Raw genomic sequence first — 16,908 nt, 5'->3', positions numbered from 1 at the left:
GCAGACAGGCAGCATATCTAGCTGCCCTGCAATTTTCCATGGTATAGGCCATACGCGTTCCATGTGAGACACAGTAAGTAACATGTATCTAATATGCCAGTTGCCTGAAATATGGTTATACTTTGTACCTGAGTGGGTTTCTCTTCATGTTTTCCCACCCACAGGTACTCGTGCTGTCTTGGACTACACACGTCCACTCAAGCTGGTATTATCTCTGTTCCCTTCCCCTCCCCTCTGTCCGCTAATGTCATACAGCCGACACAGGAGTGGGGTACTTTTCCTCTCTCCATGACCCCTGTCCCCTGATGAATTAGGGGGTCGTGTAGAAGCAGATGAATTGTATCTTTCATAGGTTGTCATATATTCATTAATGAAACGCGTAGGGACCATGAATATATCCCCATACATGCCCTTGGGACTATGAATACATCCTCATATTAGTCCTAAGGACTTTATACACCGTACCGTCCTGATAATCATAGCCCCTCTTTGGCCTTTTTCCCCATTTTCACAGGGCCATCTAGGGTACATGTTGCAGGGTCAGGTTCCGGACGGGGCCACCCCTTGCGGGGCCAGGACCTCGTGTTAGGTGGTTAGGGTTCAACAGGCCAAGTAGGGCAATAACAGGGCTAGCCTTTTCCCTGTTGCCCTCAGCCATCAAGACCTAACCAACTGACGGTCGCAACCAGGTTCAAAGACACCTGTTTTGAACAGTGGAGCACACGACCCGGGCATCCTTACCGGTAAGACCCACCCTGTTTTTTCTGCCTATTGGCATACCAGTAGACCTTGGGTACACCACCCAGGGCCTCTAAATGTATATGTATCTTGGTCACTTCCACTTTGGGTCCTTTTTATGGGCCTAAATGAACCTGACCTAAAGTGAACTCACTATTGTTCGTCATTGTTTATGTGGTTTGTCTAGTAGGGGCTCTCCATCATATTTCTTAATCGTCATAATAAAATATAGATTTTAATTTGTTACTGCCCCTTTTTCTCACATTCTTGCTTCACAGAGCAGTACACCTGAGAGAGGTGTCTTTGCACCTTCTCTCTCCAGGGACCACCCTCATTCTTTTCTATCCGCTGGATAGGTCATCCATATCAGGTTGGTGGGGGTATGACACCCAGGGCCCCATCAATCAGCTGTCTCAAGAGGGTGCGGTGCTTGTGTGAGCTGTAATACCAAGCACAGTCACTAGACAATGGATGGCTTGGGTGTGCTTGGTAAGCTGCAAGGAGGCCACGGTACTCACTGGTCTCCTCAAACAGCTGTTTGGTACGGGTCCTGGATGTAACGGTCGCGTACACACGCACACAGGGGGGAGGGAAGTGACCACTGCACTCCACCCTTACCCCTGGCCCTGCCTACTTTCATGAGTCCTAATGACAGGGGACAACTGGACGGCAATCCCTAACTTGGAATAAGTTCAGGGATGACAGACAGACAAACAACAGGACGTGAACGGACCGAGTCAATACCAGGAAAGCTACAAAGTACAAATGGAGCAAGCAGAGAATTGTCAGGAGAAGCCGGGGTCATAAATACCAGGAGAGACGTGAAGTACCAAAGGAGTCAGCAGAGGATCGTCAGGAGGAGGCCGGGGTCAGAATACCAGGAGAGCAGCAAAGCACACAAGGAGCAGGCAGAGGATCGTCAGGAATTCAGCAGGAGGTAAGTACGCCAGGAAAGACCAAATCACAGGTGGAACCTAAATTAACAGGCAACGTGTGGCCAGCAGGCTGCCTGTATTTATAGTGGGGAGTGAGGGTCATGTGACGTGGCCAGCGTCACATGACCGACAGACCAACCAGTCGAGCACCGAGTGATCAGCTCGGCGCTCAAGGCAGACTTAGGAGCAGGGAGCCACCCAGCTAGTAAAGCCGCCCTGGGAACGAGGTAAAACACAGATCCTCGTTCCCGAATCTAAGCAGCAGGTCTGCGGCTAATGGGGGACCGAGTGCACCTTCGGAACCCCGTTACAGTACCCCCCCTTTTACGAGGGGCTACCGGACCCAAGACTTCAGGCGATGGCCTTTCAGGGTGTTCTAAATGAAATTTTCTAACAAGTCTAGGAGCATGAACCTCCCTGGCAGGTACCCAAGATCTCTCTTCAGGTCCAATATTCTCTAACAACAGAGGGTAAAGTATCAGACTTTACTGAGACCCCAGCCTGTACCACGGACAAGCACGAGTCACACTTAGGCCCCCATCTCACCAACTCCCCATTGGACCAATCTATAGTGGGGTTATGTAGTCGGAGCCAAGGCAACCCTAGTACCACCTCAGCCGGTAGGTTCTCCAGGACTAAAAGCGAACATTTCTCTGAGTGGCACACACCCACGGTTAGAGAAATCTCAGAGGTACATAAGCTCACCGTACCACCAATAAGAGGAGTAGCATCAATAGCCATGACATGAATAGGAGTTGGTAAGGCAAACATAGGAATACCCAATCTTACAGCATACTCAGAGTCAATAAAGCTAGCCGCTGAGCCAGAATCAATAAAGGCCTTACCCGGCCATTTATCTACTCCCAGAGAAATCGTAATAGGTACCAAAAGCTTACATTTAGAAAATTCATGGTGTACCTGGTCTTTAGGTTGCCTTGCCTTAGGAGACTTGACAGAGAGGACCTTCTTAGGACACTGGTTGATTTAATGGTCAGGATCTCCACAGTAAAAGCATTCTCCACGTCTGCGGCGAAGATTCTCTCGGGTCATGCCAACCTGCATAGGTTCCTCGGTGGAGACCTCAGCATTGTCTCTGGGATAGGCCTCTGGCTGGACCACCATCTGGGAAGAGAACTGTTGTTCCTGTCGTCTCTCTCTAACCCGTCGGTCAAGTCGGACAACAAGTGTCATCATCTCCTCTAAGGTCTCTGGAAGTTGATCACTGACCAGAAGATCCTTTAATTTATCAGACAGACCTGACCTGAACTGACTCTTCAGGGCTGGTTCGTTCCATCCTGAGGGGACACACCACCTTCTGAATTGGGTGCAATAATCCTCCGCTGGTAGATTGCCCTGAACCAGTGCCTTTAGAGCCGTCTCGGCTACTAGAGCCCTGTCTGGTTCATCATAGAGGGTACCCAGGGCCTGAAAGAACCCCTCCACAGAAGATAAACAACTGGCGCCAGCAGGTAAAGAGAACGCCCAGTCCTGGGGATCACCCTGTAATCGGGAAATGATAATGCCCACGCGTTGACTCTCGGGGCCAGAGGACACGGGGCGCAAAAGGAAGTAAAGTTTGCAATTCTCCTTAAAAGAGAGAAACTTCTTCCGGCCTCCAGAAAAGGGTTCTGGGAGCTTAATCTGGGGCTCAAAATGCGGACTGGAGCCCTGAGGAGTGGAAGAACCTTGCCCTAACTCAAAAGAACTGAGTTTTTCCCCTAACTCCTGCACCATCTGCCTCAGATTAGAGACATGGTCAGTCAGGGTCACCAGAGGATTCATTATGCAGTGGTTATTGGGCCTGTTAATCTGTAACGGTCGCGTACACACACACACAGGGGAGAGGGAAGTGACCACTGCGCTCCACCCTTACCCCTGGCCCTGCCTACTTGCCTCGCGAGTAGGGATGAGCGAACCCGTACCGAATTTTGGGGTGTCCGTGACACGGACCCGAACCCGAACATTTTCATAAAAGTCTGGGTTCGGTGTTCAGCGCTTTCTTGGCGCTTTTTGAAAGGCTGCAAAGCAGCCAATCAACAAGCGTCATACTACTTGCCCCAAGAGGCCATCACAGCCATGACTACTATTGGCATGGCTGTGATTGGCCAGTGCAGCATGTGACCCAGCCTCTATTTAAGCTGGAGTTATGTAGCGCCGCACGTCACTCTGCTCTGATCAGTGTAGGGATAGGATGCAGCTGCTGCTGTTAGGGCGAGATTAGGCAGTGATTTACTTACTGAAGTGATCGATATACAGCTGTGTATCATACAACCTCTGCTATTCAATTGCTCACTGTTTTAAGGCTGCCCAGAGCGTTTTTCAGTCACTTTTTTTCTGGGGTGATCGGCGGCCATTTTGTGTCTTGTGGTGCGCCAGCACAAGCTGCCACCAAGTCCATTTTTAACCATCAATAGTGTGTTTTTTTTGCTATATCCTACATCAGGGGCTTGGCTGTGCTTGCTATTTTATTGAGCGGTAAAATACAATTGCCAAAATAGCAGTACCCTAAATCTGGTGTTTCAGCTGTGGCTAGCCAATTGTAATACTGTCTGCTGTCTGCCGAAGCACAGTTTTTGTTCTGGGTTGAATACAATTCCCAACTTAGCAATTCCCTAAATAATTGTTTTCTGCTGTATCAGGCCAAGTTTAAATCTATCCATAAAAGGGTATATTAGATTGAAGGTGCTGATAGGGTCATCCTCAATAACTTCACACGCTACCGTGCATTTCCAAGTCTAATTCTGTCCGTAAAAGGGATACCTGTCATCCAGGGCCTAAATACTAGGCCTACAATTTATATTCAGCTAAATCTGTCGATACTGCTGTGCCTGTATTAGTGTAATACGGTACCTAAATAGATAGCCAGATAGTATTAGGTGCCTGTAAAAAAAGGCCTGAATTTGAATTCAATACATTGGGCCAAATAATTTTTTTCTTATTGTGGTGAACAGTAACAATGAGGAAAACATCTAGTAAGGGACGCGGACGCGGACATGGTCGTGGTGGTGTTAGTGGACCCTCTGGTGCTGGGAGAGGACGTGGCCGTTCTGCCACAGCCACACGTCCTAGTGAACCAACTACCTCAGGTCCCAGTAGCTGCCAGAATTTACAGCGATATTTGGTGGGGCCCAATGTCGTTCTAAGGATGGTAAGGCCTGAGCAGGTACAGGCATTAGTCAATTGGGTGGCCGACAGTGGATCCAGCACATTCACATTATCTCCCACCCAGTCTTCTGCAGAAAGCGCACAGATGGCGCCTGAAAACCAAGCCCATCAGTCTGTCACATCACCCCCATGCATATCAGGGAAACTGTCTGAGCCTCAAGTTAGGCAGCAGTCTCTTATGCTGTTTGAAGACTCTGCTGGCAGGGTTTCCCAAGGGCATCCACCTAGCCCTTCCCCAGCGGTGGAAGACATAGAATGCACTGACGCACAACCACTTATGTTTCCTGATGATGAGGACATGGGAATACCACCTCAGCACGTCTCTGATGATGACTAAACACAGGTGCCAACTGCTGCGTCTTTCTGCAGTGTGCAGACTAAACAGGAGGTCAGGGAGGAAGACTAAGTGGAAGACGATGCAGGGGACGATGAGGTCCTAGACCCCACATGGAATGAAGGTCGTGCCACTGACTTTCAGAATTCGGAGGAAGAGGCAGTGGTGAGACCGAGCCAACAGCGTAGCAAAAGAGGGAGCAGTGGGCAAAAGCAGAACACCCGCCGCCAAGAGAGCGCGTCTGCTACTGGCCACCGCCATCTGGGACCGAGCACCCCAAAGGCAGCTTCAAGGAGTTCCCTGGCGTGGCAGTTCTTCAAACAATGTGCTGACGACAAGACCCGAGTGGTTTGCACGCTGTGCCATCAGAGCCTGGAGCGAGGCATTAACGTTCTGAACCTTAGCACAACCTGCATGACCAGGCACCTGCATGCAAAGCATGAACTGCAGTGGAGTAAACACCTTAAAAACAAGGAACTCACTCAGGCTCCCCCTGCTACCTCTTCTGCTGCTGCCGCCTCGGCCTCTTCCTCCGCCTCTGGAGGAACGTTGGCACCTGCCGCCCAGCAAACAGAGGATGTACCACCAACACCACCACCTCCGTCACCAAGCATCTCAACCATGTCACACGGCAGCGTTCAGCTCTCCATCTCACAAACATTTGAGAAAAAGCTTAAATTCCCACCTAGCCACCCTCGATCCCTGTCCCTGAATGCCAGCATTTCTAAACTACTGGCCTATGAAATGCTGTTATTCAGGCTGGTGGACACAGACAGCTTCAAACAGCTCATGTCGCTTGCTGTCCCACAGTATGTTGTTCCCAGCCGCCACTACTTCTCCAAGAGAGCCGTGCCTTCCCTGCACAACGAAGTATCCGATAAAATCAAGTGTGCACTGCGCAACGCCATCTGTGGCAAGGTCCACCTAACCACAGATACGTGGACCAGTAAGCACGGCCAGGGACGCTATATCTCCCTAACTGCACACTGGGTAAATGTAGTGGCGGCAGGGCCCCAGGCGGAGAGCTGTTTGGCGCACGTCCTTCCGCCGCCAAGGATCGCAGGGCTACATTCTTTGCCTCCTGTTGCCTCCTCCTCCTACTCGGCTTCCTCCTCCTCTTTTTCCACCTGCTCATCCAGTCAGCCACACACCTTCACCACCAACTTCAGCACAGCCCGGGGTAAACGTCAGCAGGCCATTCTGAAACTCATAAGTTTGGGGGACAGGCCCCACACCACACAGGAGTTGTGGTGGGGTATAGAACAACAGACCGACGAGTGGTTGCTGCCGGTGAGCCTCAAGCCCGGCCTGGTGGTGTGCGATAATGGGCGAAATCTCGTTGCAGCTCCAGGACTAGCCGGTTTGACGCACATCCCTTGCCTGGCGCATGTGCTGAATTTGGTGGTGCAGAAGTTCATTCACAACTACCCCGACATGTCAGAGCTGCTGCATAAAGTGCGGGCCGTCTGTGCGCGCTTCCGGCGTTCACATCCTGCCGCTGCTCGCCTGTCTGCGCTACAGCGTAACTTCGGCCTTCCCGCTCACCGCCTCATATGCGACGTGCCCACCAGGTGGAACTCCACCTTGCACATGCTGGACAGACTGTGCGAGCAGCAGCAGGCCATAGTGGAGTTTCAGCTGCAGCACGCACTGGTCAGTCGCACTGCGGAACAGCACCACTTCACCACCAATGACTGGGCCTCCATGCGAGACCTGTGTGCCCTGTTGCGCTGTTTCGAGTACTCCACCAACATGGCCAGTGTCGATGACGCCGTTATCAGCGTTACAATACCACTTCTATGTCTCCTTGAGAAAACACTTAGGGCGATGATGGAAGAGGAGGTGGCTCAGGAGGAGGAGGAGGAAGAGGGGTCATTTTTAGCACTTTCAGGCCAGTCTCTTCGAAGTGACTCAGAGGGAGTTTTTTTGCACCAGCAGATGCCAGGTACAAATGTGGCCAGACAGGGCCCACTACTGGAGGACGAGGAGGATGAGGAGGAGGTGGAGGAGGATGAGGATGAAGCATGTTCACAGCGGGGTGGCACCCAACGCAGCTCGGGCCCATCACTGGTGCGTGGCTGGGGGAAACGCAGGACGATGACGATACGCCTCCCACAGAGGACAGCTTGTCCTTACCTCTGGGCAGCCTGGCACATATGAGCGACTACATGCTGCAGTGACTGCGCAACGACAGCAGAATTGCCCACATTTTAACGTGTTCGGACTACTGGGTTGCCACCCTGCTGGATCCCCGGTACAAAGACAATGTGCCCACCTTACTTCCTGCACTGGAGCGTGATAGGAAGATGCGCGAGTACAAGCGCACGTTGGTAGACGCGCTACTGAGAGCATTCCAAAATGTCACAGGGGAACAAGTGGAAGCCCAAGGCGAAGGAAGAGGAGGAGCAAGAGGTCGCCAACGCAGCTGTGTCACGGTCAGCTCCTCTGAGGGCAGGGTTAGCATGGCAGAGATGTGGAAAAGTTTTGTCACCACGCCACGATGGTTCGGCCCCATTCAACTTCTGGGTCTCCAAATTGTCCACGTGGCCAGAGCTAGCCTTTTATGCCTTGGAGGTGCTGGCCTGCTGGGCGGCCAGCGTTTTGTCTGAACGTGTATTCAGCACGGCAGGGGGCGTCATTACAGACAAACGCAACCGCCTGTCTACAGCCAATGTGGACAAGCTGACGTTCATAAAAATGAACCAAGCATGGATCCCACAGGACCTGTCCATCCCTTGTGCAGATTAGACTTTTATAACTACCTCCCCTTGACCATATATTATTGTACTCCAGGGCACTTCCTCATTCAATCCTTTTTTTATTTTCATTTTACCATTATTTTGCGGGGCAACCCAAAGTTGAATGAACCTCTCCTCTGTCTGGGTGCCGGGGCCTAAAAATATCTGACCGTGGCCTGTTCCAGTGTTGGGTGACATGAAGCCTGATTCTCTGCTATGACATGAAGCCTGAATCTCTGCTATGGGACCTCTCTCCTCTGTCTGGGTGCCGGGGCCTAAATATCTGACAATGGCCTGTTCCAGTGTTGGGTGACGTGAAGCCTGATTCTCTGCTATGACATGAAGCCTGATTCTCTGCTATGACATGAAGCCTGATTCTCTGCTATGACTTGAAGCCTGATTCTCTGCTATGACATGAAGCCTGATTCTCTGCTATGGGACCTCTCTCCTCTGTCTGGGTGCCGGGGCCTAAATATCTGACAATGGCCTGTTCCAGTGGTGGGTGACGTGAAGCCTGATTCTCTGCTATGACTTGAAGCCTGATTCTCTGCTATGACATAAAGCCTGATTCTCTGCTATGGGACCTCTGTCCTCTGTCTGGGTGCCAGGGCCTAAATATCTGACAATGGACTGTTCCAGTGGTGCGTGACGTGAAGCCTGATTCTCTGCTATGACATGAAGCCTGATTCTCTGCTATGACATGAAGCCTGATTCTCTGCTATGACTTGAAGCCTGATTCTCTGCTATGACATGAAGCCTGATTCTCTGCTATGGGACCTCTCTCCTCTGTCTGGGTGCCAGGGCCTAAAAATATCTGACAATGGCCTGTTCCAGTGGTGGGTGACATGAAGCCTGTTTCTCTGCTATGGGACCTCTCTCCTCTGTCTGGGTGCTGGTGCCTAAATATCTGACAATGGCCTGTTCCAGTGGTGGGTGACGTGAAGCCTGATTCTCTGCTATGACTTGAAGCCTGATTCTCTGCTATGACATGAAGCCTGATTCTCTGCTATGGGACCTCTCTCCTCTGTCTGGGTGCCGGGGCCTAAATATCTGACAATGGCCTCTTCCAGTGGTGGGTGACGTGAAGCCTGATTCTCTGCTATGACATGAAGTCTGATTCTCTGCCATGAGACCTCTCTCCAATTGATATTGGTTAATTTTAATTTATTTTATTTTTATTTTAATTCATTTCCCTATCCACATTTGTTTGCAGGGGATTTACCTACATTTTGCTGCCTTTTGCAGCCCTCTAGCCCTTTCCTGGGCTATTTTACAGCCTTTTTAGTGCCGACTTCAATGGGGTTCGGGGCGAAGTTCGGGTCGAGTTCGGATCCCGAACCCGAACATTTTCGGGAAGTTCGGCCGAACTTCTCGAACCCGAACATCCAGGTGTTCGCTCAACTCTACTCGCGAGTCCTAATGACAGGGGACAACTGGACGGCAATCCCTAACTTGGAATAAGTGCTGGGATGACAGACAGACAAACAACAGGGCGTGAACGGACCGAGTCAATACCAGGAAAGCTACAAAGTACAAATGGAGCAAGCAGAGAATTGTCAGGAGAAGTCGGGGTCATAAATACCAGGAGAGACGTGAAGTACCAAAGGAGTCAGCAGAGGATCGTCAGGAGGAGGCCGGGGTCAGAATACCAGGAGAGCAGCAAAGCACACAAGGAGCAGGCAGAGGATCGTCAGGAATTCAGCAGGAGGTAAGTACGCCAGGAAAGACCAAATCACAGGTGGAACCTAAATTAACAGGCAACGTGTGGCCAGCAGGCTGCCTGTATTTATAGTGGGGAGTGAGGGTCATGTGACGGGGCCAGCGTCACATGACCGACAGACCAACCAGTCGAGCACCGAGTGATCAGCTCGGCGCTCAAGGCAGACTTAGGAGCAGGGAGCCACCCAGCTAGTAAAGCCGCCCTGGGAACGAGGTAAAACACAGATCCTCGTTCCCGAAGCTAAGCAGCAGGTCTGCGGCTAATGGGGGACCGAGTGCACCTTCGGAACCCCTTTACACTGGAGTTCAGATGCTGGACAATCTGATATTTATGACCTCTCCTGAAGATAGTTCATCAATATCGTGATCTCTGAAAATCTCTTTAAGTAGACATGTCAGAAGTTATGTGCCCTCCAAACCACCAAGAGAACATCATTACAGGCCAGGACAAATTCATTGCATGCACCATTGTTTGTTATGGATCCACTATCTAGACAGATCAGCTACATTTTGCAAAATTTACACATCCTTTATTTCAGGGGCTAATTTACATACAACTTGCAGAAACATCATTTTTGTAACATACTGTGGCACCTCTTTGGGCTAATAATAGCATTGTTGTAGACTAGATGAGCATAACTGTCAAGTACTGGTGGTTGTTTGGGGGACATATACCTGTATCTTCTGAAAGGCTCTCATTAAATAAGCTGTAGAAGGAAAGCAATTTACTGTTTTATAAATTAGTTATGTGTGTAAAGTAATTTGTGTTCTATTAATTTGTATTATGGACATGTATGCACAATAATATTGTAATATTGGTGATTCAGCCATTGTATAATGACTAGGAAATAGCCATAACTGGTTACACACAGTACAAGAAAGACAGAGTAGACAGAAGAGCTGGCAGAGTAGCCATTCATATCAAGGGTAGTCTTAAATCTATAGTAATTAAGGAGACACACAAAGAGCTAGAAAGTCTTTGAAAACATGATAACATGTTGCTGGATGAAATTTCTCAAATGTCAGAAAAGGGGGGTATTGTAGTTATGGGTGGCTTCAACATGCCTAGTATAGACTGGAATATCTCTAGTGCTCTTTCCTGCAAGAGCAGGAGTCCAAATGATGTACTTAAAAGAACATATCTGAAACAGCTAGTTAAGTCACCAACCAGAGGAGATAACATACTAGAGTTAGACTTCACAAATGGGAATTTGATGTCTGAGGTTAAGGTGGAAGAATATGTGGGTTCCAGTGACCACCAATGTTTATGATTTAATATAAAATCGAACTGGGAACAATCTTACATTGCTACGAAAGACTGTGTTTAAAAAGGGAATTAAAAGGGTGAAAAACAACAGCTGGTGTGTATTCCCAGTGGACTGTAGAGATAACAAAACTATACGTCAGACAGATTAGCAACTACCATTATGGTTGTACCTATCCACAAGAGAAGCTGGAAACTACAGAAACAGCTTGACCTTGGTAGCAGTAAAAAATAATAAAAATCCTCCAGAAAAAGAAAATAGTTGATCACCTAAAACCAGCAACCTGTTGGATCCAAAACAGCGTGACTTCAATGTGGGGCAGATCATGTCAAGCTAATCTTATTAATTTCTTTGACAATGTCACTAAAGTATTGGATGAAGATGGTGCTGTGGTTATTGCCTACTTTGACTTCAACAAAGCCTTTGATACAGTGCCACATAAAAGTGCTAGAAACTCTTTGGATTTGCATGCAAACTAAAGAGGGAACTGTTACTAGAATTGGTGTGGTATATAGGTCTCCAGGGCAAAGTGAGGATTATGATAACATGTTGGATGGAATTTCTAAAATAGCAGAAAAGGGGGATATTTTAGTAATGGGTGGCTATAACATGCCTAGTGTAGACTGGAATATCTCTAGTCTAGTGCTCTTTCATGCAAGAGCAGTAGTACAAATGATGCACTTAAAAGAACATCTCTGAAACAGCTAGTTAAGTAATCAACCAGAGGAGATAACATTTAAGATTTACTGTAGACTACATAACTTTGGCGCTTGGTTCTGCCGGCCGTGTGACATGGCTTAAACTATGCCAGCTCCCTTGCTGGCGTAGTTTAAGACCATTTCCAAGCCATAAACTGGAATAAAAAATGGTAAATGATATGGGCCAGCCAGCTCACCCTCTTTCCTGCCCACGCCACCCCGCCTTTTTCCGCCAACTCGGAAAAGTGGCATGAGCGGGTAAAAGTCGCAGATTTTGCCACAAAACCCCTTTGCAACATAATCTGCACCTTAAATACACCAAAAAGTGGTGTGTTTTGTAATAAATGACCCCTTAATCTGTATAGTTTTGAGGAAAGAAGGGAGAAGGAGGACATGATTGAAACCTTTTAAACATGTTAAAGGAATTAAAAAGGAAAGAAAGAAAGAAACGAAAGAAAGAAAGAGACAAAAGAAACAAACTAAAGAAAAGAACTCAGCACAAGAACAAGAGGGCACAATCTAAAATTTGTTAGGGGGAACATAAGAGCCAATGTCAGGAAACTTTTTTCCACCGAAAGAGTAGATTAGGCTTGGAACAAACTACCAGCAGATGTGGTTGGGAAATCGACAGTAAGTTAATTTGCCTGACATGTCTATCCTAAGTAAAATTAATAATATAAGGGCAGACTAGATGGACCATGTGGTCTTTTTTCTGTTGTCAATCTTCTAAGTTTCTATGTTGTAATCATTTTACAAAGTCCTTACAGTCTACAGTTATTCATGTTAATAAGGATATATCTAATCCAAATATTTATTTATTTTCAACTGAAACAAATTTTGTGGCATCGTAGTGTATTTCCAATCATAATTTTACTTAATATAGTACTTTTACTTAATGTAATTCTAGTCATAGAAATTATGTACATTCAGAAAATAAGGTAGACACATGAACTCATATTGTATCAGGCTCATTGATATATGAGAGAAAAAAGTATAATGATATGGTGAAAAGAAATGTATCGGTTTCCGTGTTACACTTTTATCTGCAAAGGTAGCATAATAGGCCATTGATAGAATATAACCTAATGAGTCTATGTTCATTTGATACTCTCAGTATATAGATAATCAATACTCATTTAATGTTTGTTCTAAGATCTCAAAAGTAGAACATTATGGGGATATTTATGAAAATTGGTGTAAAGGAAAACTGGCTTAGTTGACTATAGCAACCAGTCAGATTCCACCTTTCATTATTATTATCATCCTTTGGAAAATGAAAGGTGGAATCTGATTGGTTGCTCTTGGCAACTAAGCCAGTTTTCTTTTACACCATTTTGATAAATCTCTTCCTGTGTGTCCACCCGGATATTGTACACATCAGTGTTTCTGAAATATTTTACATTATATATGGTTTATGCTTTTGAAGTCTTCCAATAAGCTTTAGTTAAATATACTTTTAGAGTATGTTCACACAGCTAATATCCACAGCAGAAAAATCAGTTGCTGAAAGCAGGTCCTGTTTGGTGGCAGATTTGTAATTTGGTGGCAGTTTTAGGATCCATTCACGCGTCCATAGTGTATTGCGGTGCCGCAAATTGCGGATACGCAATACACCCAGCCGGCACCCCCCATAGAACTGCCTATTCTTGTCCGGAATTGCTGACAAGAATAGGACATGTTCTATTTTTTGGCGGAGCCGCGGCCCGGAAGTTCGGGGCCACGCTCCGGAATTGCGGATGCGGAGAGCACATAGTGTGCTCTCCGCATCTCTTCCAGCCCCATAGAGAATGAATGGGTCCGCACCCATTCCCGATACTGCGGAACAGATGCAGACTCATTTGCGGACGTGTGAATGGACCCTTAGTGAAGATTTTACAAACATTTTGAAGAGTTTTTGAGTGATGTTTTTCTGCTTCCTAATTGACTTGGAATCTACAATCAAATGTAAAAAATCTAATAAATAAAAAAAACTCTTTGATGGAATTTTGAATGTGGATTCAGCAGTGGGAAATGCCCAGTCTCCTCTTCTGTATAGGTGGTAGATTTTAGCTGTGTGATAATACCCTCAGACTGCCAAGTAACATTCAATACCAATCTAGAGAAAAACAATAAAACTAGGATTAGAGAAATAGCATAAAAACAGTATAAAAACTTGGTTATTACATGCAGCTCATTGCCCATTTTCATGTGACTCGACTTGACAACCCTTTGATTACAGCAGTGTTGATAATCATTTCTGTCCAAGTAGTCTTCTCTAATGATGATGGAGAAGGTATGTGGTTCTAGTGTAAGGACCACCTACAGTATTCACTACTATATGGAATACTTCACATGACTCAATTCCATTTCTCTCTACCACTGGGCATTCAGGCTAAAAATAAATGATCTGACCTTTTATAAAAAAGTATGACCTTGCTGTAGGGTGGGATTGAGGTGGGTCATGCAGCTAAAAAAAATGCTGTTGTGGGGGCGGAGCTAGCCTCACGCTGTGATGGCTGCCTGAGTCCAGAGCTCCTCACCATAGCTGCTGCTTATTTCAGCATAACAAGCTTAAATCCCTTACAACATGGTTAAATCTGCTCGGGAGAGTAACGAGAAGAAATTGGGCACATCGCAAGTGGAAAAGAACCTACCAGACATGGATAAATTCCTCAAGAAGCGAGGTGCATCCCCAGCATGTAGAAGCAAGATGGTGCCGGGAAGCAGCAGACCCGCGGCCTCACACGAGGAGTCAGATGGAGAAAGTTCCTGCGCCATGTCGGAAGCTGCTGCGGACACTGAAGACTTACCTCTTACCAAAGCCTTCTTCAAGAAAATCCTATATAAAGCACTATCTCCACTACAAAGGGTCATCGCAGACATCAAAACCGAAATCAAACAGATTGGAAACCGTGTAGTGGCACTGGAGGAGGCCCAAGCTGCCGTTATGCAACACAGTGAGTCGGTGGAACTTTTATTACATTCGTACCAAACACACCTCAATACAGCTTTATTGCAAATTGAGGATCATAAAAATAGAAGCAGGAGGAAGAATATACGCATAAAAGTCATACCGGAAGATGTATCAGTGGAGGGCCTACATCAAGCAGTATATCTACAATTTTTTCCTTGCTAGTGGGAGAAGAAAGAGCTTCCCAAATACTGGTAGAAAGGTCCCACATTGAGGCCTAAACCACCTTCAGGTGGCCTGCTGACGGACGTCATTTGCGATTTATTAAACTACCTAGATACAGATGCCCTGCTACAAGCTGCTAGAGATATGAGGGACATTTTGTATAATGGAGCCACAATCCAAATATTTCAAGATCTGACCCCAAGTACTCTAGCTAAAAGAAGAGCAATGAAGCCGCTCACTGACGCGCTTAGGGCACACAAGCTCCCAGTGAGATGGCTGTTTCCCTTCGACCTGGCCACCAAAAAAAATGGCCAGCAAATCATTATTAGAACACCGTCTGATCTAGCGGAGGCATGGGACAAGTTGGGCATCAATCTGGTGGAAATTTCTCCATGGCTTCCAGTGTCTTCTGTTTCACAGCTGCCAGACCTACCCAAAACCCCATCGTGGCAAGTGGTTCGGAAGGCAAAATCTCCCAAGACAAAGAAGATCCAGCATGAGGGGACTGCCACTTGAGACATAAAACTGACTGGAAGGTATAAAGCTGCTAGATATGTGGACTTTGAAAGTTCCCGTACAGTCAAGTCTTCATATCCTTTACAATTATTGGAGGACTAAAGCCTTGATTTAACATGTTTATTTTACAGTATCTCTATTCTTTTATTTGCCTATATTCAAGAGTGCTTCCTCCTTCAGAAGGGATTAGTCCCAAGAATCTACCCAACTTTATAGTACATGTCTATTGGAGAGGGTTAGGCATTGTAGCACAGTCTTAGCTTGCACAAATTGCTTTTCTGCTCTACTCTTTCTATTTTTCCTTTTTTCTCTTTTTCCTATCTAAAGCCTGCTATAAATGCAACACTTTAGATCCACATGGGCCCATGTAAAAATTTGAATAGGCAGTCGGCTATTAGGCTGATAATGGTTTTTCTCTCCCCCCCCCCCTCCCCACTTGGTGCTCGTTGTCTCTCTCGGCTGGGGCTCTGAAGATATAAGTTTGGTTGTAGTTAATGGAAGAAGGAAATGGTGTCTTCTGGTGAAGATGAGAGTACCCTATATGTTTATCATATTATCAGTAATTCAATGCAGAATGCTTGGTTTGCGTTCTTGTATATATTTGTTTCTGTTTTCCAGAGTCGGTGGTGATACCATATCAAGAAACATCACACGGACGTACGATAGCTGACTTACATATCTGGCCACATAATGTCAATGGTCTGAATGGTCCACAAAAACTTAGACAGATGTTAAACTTACTATATAAACAGAAGGCGGAGATTGTTTTATGGCAGGAAACCCACTTCCGTAATAATCATATACCAAGTCTCCCTTCTACAGCATATTCCCAATGGTATCATGCTACTCATTCATCAACATCTAGGGGAGTTTTGATAGCAATCAAAGATTCTATTCCATTCAAACTATTTAAATCATTTACAAATCCAGAAGGTAGACTCCTAATCATAAAAGTCACACTTTACAACACTAAAAATACTATTGCTAATATTTATGTGCCTAATAAAAACCAAGTCCAGTGGTTAGTGGCTGCTCTGAGGACATTGAAGGAATATGCTGAGGGAGTGATTATTGTGGGAGGGATTTTAACATATCTCTAGACTCAACTCCACACAAAATTACCAAAATATCCAAAAGGCAAATGTTGAAACTGAACAGGACAATAGCAGAAGCACACTTGATTGACATGTGGAGGCTTGTGCACCCTGATGATAAAGATTATACCTATTTTTCCAGAGTACATACCTCATATCATCGCATTGATTATTTATTTTTACCTGAGCCCCACATTCAATCGATCCTCAAAGCAGACATAGGAGCCATAGTTATATCTGTCCATGCAGCAGTCATGATGACTATATCTTTAAAATGTTTACCTAGCAGGTCAGGGACCAGGAGACTTAATAATATCCTATTGGAGTCACCCACACATTTGCAAAACTTGGGCAAAAAACTAGAGGAATATTTAATCATCAACAATACTCCAGATGTGTCTAAAACCCTGATATGGGAGGCACATAAGTCATTTATTAGAGGAGAACTTATAGATAGAGTTGATCGAACACCTGGATGTTCAGGTTCGAGAAGTTCGGCCGAACTTCCCGGAAATGTTCAGGTTCGGGATCCGAACTCGACCTGAACTTCGCCCCGAACCCGGCACCCAGACAGAGGAGAGAGGTCCCATT

The 16,908-nt window shown here is 46.4% G+C and overlaps 1 protein-coding gene across 1 annotated transcript in view; it reads left to right on the top strand.

The window, feature by feature from the left end:
• NMBR (neuromedin B receptor) overlaps positions 1 to 16,908 on the top strand; it is a 709,507-nt gene that overhangs the window by 672,442 nt on the left and 20,157 nt on the right. The window lies entirely within an intron of this gene.

This window comes from Bufo bufo, chromosome 4, assembly GCF_905171765.1.
Source record: "Bufo bufo chromosome 4, aBufBuf1.1, whole genome shotgun sequence".
Taxonomy (NCBI): Eukaryota; Metazoa; Chordata; class Amphibia; order Anura; family Bufonidae; genus Bufo; species Bufo bufo.
The sequence above is the reverse complement of the archived record's forward strand: the minus strand, read 5'-3'. Positions and strand labels throughout refer to the sequence as shown.